Source organism: Solanum pennellii, chromosome 6 (assembly GCF_001406875.1).
Source record: "Solanum pennellii chromosome 6, SPENNV200".
Taxonomy (NCBI): Eukaryota; Viridiplantae; Streptophyta; class Magnoliopsida; order Solanales; family Solanaceae; genus Solanum; species Solanum pennellii.
Genome location: NC_028642.1, coordinates 51604480 through 51608954, shown reverse-complemented (window position 1 = coordinate 51608954; position 4475 = coordinate 51604480).

The following is a 4475-nucleotide window of genomic DNA, read 5'->3' as shown; positions in this document are numbered from 1 at the left end:
TATATATATATATATATATATATTTGATTCTCCACTTTATAATTTCGATTACTCAATTTAAGAAATAAAGAAATGAGAAAAAGATCAACCTCAAGTTTTGGTCAAAATCATTTTCTAGATATTTTTTTCTTATTCTTAAAAATAAATGTGAGAGAATATATATCATAAAAGCAAATTAAAGTAGATCTTTATTAAATGGACCATTTGGAAGATATACAGCTCATGAGCACCTACACAAACTAATTTCAGCCAATTGACACAAAGACGTGTTATTTAGGTCCCAACTACTCCACAAAATTGAGATAAATATCAAACATTATACTATTATATTTTTCTATAATCAAATAAGTTGCTTAAGTTTCACTAATTATTTAATTAGAAAAATAGTTTTGAAAATATTTTACGAAGAAAGTTCTTTTTCCATATATATATTTTTAAATTTTGTCAAAGGAATGACAATATTTTCGGAAAATTATTTTCTCTTCCTACTTTATATTTGCTTTTTCATATTTAATTTTGAAATATGTTTTATTTGAGCTGAAATTACGTAAATAAGTAAATTTGTATATACATTATTCTTTTCAAATTGCACGTGTATAGTTATAAACTGAATATGATTATATACTGTGAGTTTGTGATTGTTATTTTCTCTTCATACCAGACACATCCTGTCACGATTCAACCAGTCGTGCCGCGCGGTCGCCCATTCTAACATCTAACTTGGAGAACCCTCATATGCTAATAGAGAAAACATGTGAAAATTAAAGAAGACGGAAAATAAAGTTAAGGAAATTTAATAACACTTTTTTTAAGTACACTCCTCGTTAAACTTGTAAAATAGTTTAACAACCCCAATGATCTAGTCTTCCGGGTACAAGAGCTACTAAGAGTAACGACTGGACAATAAATAATAAAAGAACACAACTCCCACCATGCGGAAAGAAGAGTCGAAGCTGCTGGAGGATTTCTTCGTCTTCAATTAATGAAACATCACCAATCCTGCATTCAGGCTATGTCAAAAGACATAGCAAGAGTAGTATCAATACAATCACATGTACTGGTTGGCATCATTGGTCAACTCAACGCCCACCTGATAATATAAGAAAATAATACTAGGATCATGCATGGACCACTCGCTTCTCCACCATTGCCCTTTCTTAGAACACCTTCAACTTACACCAACACTCTGAATACTAACCATTTTCTTTCCTAACCGCTAAACTTATGTTTCTATCAAGTCATAGCCTAAATATGTTAACCTCATTGGATAATTCCAACTATGCTAACATCCTTTCCTATTAATCGATCATGTTACACTTTTAAATTATTGTCACCTTATCTACCCCAAGCCATATAGTTTTTCCTTACCCCAATCTCTAGCTCCACGCCATCCTCCTTGGGTGCCTACCTAGACAAATATCTCGACGATTCACTCATTCCCGACAAGTACACCTTATAAAATATCTACACATCATCCCATACTCACTTGCAGACACATATTCCCACCTACACCCTGTTATCATTAAATATGAACGTAATCATCACAAGTATATACATATCACAATATCGAAATATAACATGATTTACCATACACCCTTGTCACAAGTAGTTGGTCCTCTAACGGAACTCAAACTCAAACGGTTAGCTTGTCGGAACGTGGCAATCCAATCTCAAGTTCTGCCGGAACAGGGTAACCCGATCCAAATGTTGTGTCGGAATGTGGCAACCTGATCCAATAATTAGTTTGTCAGAACGTGGCAATCTGATCCCAAGTTGTACCGGAACGTGGCAACCCGATCCAAATGTTGTGCCGGAACGTGGCAACCCGATCCAAATGTTGTGCCACAACATGACCATATCCAATAGTTAGTTTGCCGGAACGTGGCAATCCGATCCCCAATCACACACCATAATCACAATCACAACACGTCATCAAGATCATACATTTAAGTCATGATTTCATGGTATTAACAATTCACACATCTTCTTTTTTACAAGTGAGAACAACATTGTAACATGCATATACACGTATCATAATGAAGCTGCGCGAACGAGCATATACACACACATCATAGAATCACAACCATCATCTAAGAATTTCTATCAATTCTTATCGTGCAAGAGACCAGGTTCAGCTTAGTTTTTCATTAAGGATCGTCATTAGGGTTTTAAACCTAAATTACTATCATTCAACAACTTGTACTTCGATAGGCCGAATCTAACATAGACCGAAATTATTTCTTTCCTACCGAATACCTTGTTTAGTGGAGGGATTCCACTCAAGAAAATAACTAAGAACACTCGAACAATCATCAATTCTCTACATCAAGAACTAACTCAAATACGTTGAATCATAGAAATCACAGAATTTACTCGGTGTGTGAAGGTCTACGCATATAACCTACAATTGATTTTGTATACTAAATGGTAAGCACAAATTTATAACTACTCAATGCATAAAATCTAACCTACCTGGGCTTTGATTTATTTTCCAGCTTTTCCGGATTCGCTATGGTGAATTTGGCCAAGATTTCGCATAATTTAGCCACCTCCATGCTAGAAAGTTCCTTCTTTTTCTTTCCCAAACTTAGGATAGTTATTCTGAGGTTTCTAGGGTATTCCACGACTTTTCTAGGTACTTTAGGAAGATGGGAAAAATATGATTTCTCGTAATTATTCTGCCTCGCCGATCCCGCTGCAGCGACATCTATCTTGCTGTAGCGGAACAGCGTCCATGTTTTTTGCAAATTTTTTGTCCTTCTCAAATAACGACGGTTATGATCGTTACACGTCGTAAGTTGAATTTATCAAACAAACGAATATTAACATGTACGTTATTTTTTCTATTTTCATTGAATAAAAATTATTATGAAGTTGATCATTTCATGTATGGTAATTCAATTAATAGTTATTATCTTAATAAGTCATTTTTGTTTTTAGATATTTTTGTTTTTAATTAGAAAAATAAATTTATAAAATAATAACTATTAATTGAATAGACATGGAAAATCTAACTAAAATATTACAAGGTCTTAGAGTTAACTTTTTACAAAAAGTAAAACTTTTTACAAAAAGTAAAGTAGGAAGAATACTTACCCCTAATACGTAAATATCATTTATACTGTGGACGCCTTTGACCATTAAATTTTTTACTGAAAATATTTTATTTTATTTGAAATTAAGTGTTCAGTTATGATTCTAAATATAATTTCAAATTGTGTTTAGAATTTAAAGAACATCAATAATCTTATCTTGACTTTTTCACTTTAATCATGTTTTTTTTTCAATTATTACCCTTTTTTAAAATAAAAATATTCACGTTTATGTCAATTTCATGTTAATATGAAAAGAATTTCAAAAATAATAATTAAATATAATTTCATTTTCAACTCTCAAACCGTATGTACTATCTGATATATGAAATTCAATCCATGTTATTATATGAATATTCATTTTGAGATATTGCTTTTTTCATGCATATTTAATAATATGTTTTTAAGTGAATTAATCAAACTAAGTAATTTTTATAAACTATGTTGCAAATCAAATTTGGAATATATATATATATATATATATATATATAAACACAATTCCAACTATAATTCAATTTTTAAAATAGATTTCAAATAAATTAAATAATACTCAAAAGTTTAGTTTTCATGGTTAACACCAAATTTATTTATTTTTCTTATTTTTTTTTGAGAATATTTAAAACTAGTAATTGAGTCTAAAATGCAATATGTGGTGTTGAGGTGGGGCAAGTAGCGGTGGGGTGTTTGTTCATTATTACACCCTGTCCCCGGACCAGCCGCAAACTGACTCTATCTTATTTTATCATTATTTTATATGATATCGTTTAATTATTTTTCTCTTTTTTATTTATGTGATATCATTTAATTTGATATGACAATTAGAAAAAGTTGGAATCGAAGAGCTCCTCTCCCTTTTAACTTAAGGGGTGGTAAACCAAACCCTGAAAAATAGTATCGAATATATCTTTCGTTGTTAATAGAATTATTTAGAATTAAATTGAAATTAATAATTCAAATCAAAAAAGTATATTATCGATAATGAGTTGTTGATTTAGCGATTTTGATAAAAATTTCAAGTTTTATTTTATTATCAATTTTTTTAATGGATTTATCGATAATTCGATAATAAATTAAATAATTATATTTATATTATTTTGTATATAAGTTCTTAATTTAGAGTTTAATTTTCTATTTTTATTTTTTGTTATCTCAAATTCTTGGTTATTATATAAAAATATTTGTTTTTTGTTAGTGTGATATTTTAATGTTAATAAAAATGTATCATATGTCACATTGCATATATGTATCATGTTATGTCCATTGGTGGTTTAAGCATTACATTAGTGCCCCATTACTCTCATCAGATTTGGTAGAAAATGGTCATTATTCTTGTAACTCAGTATAACTTTTGAGCTAATCATTTACCCAATTTACTAAATTTTA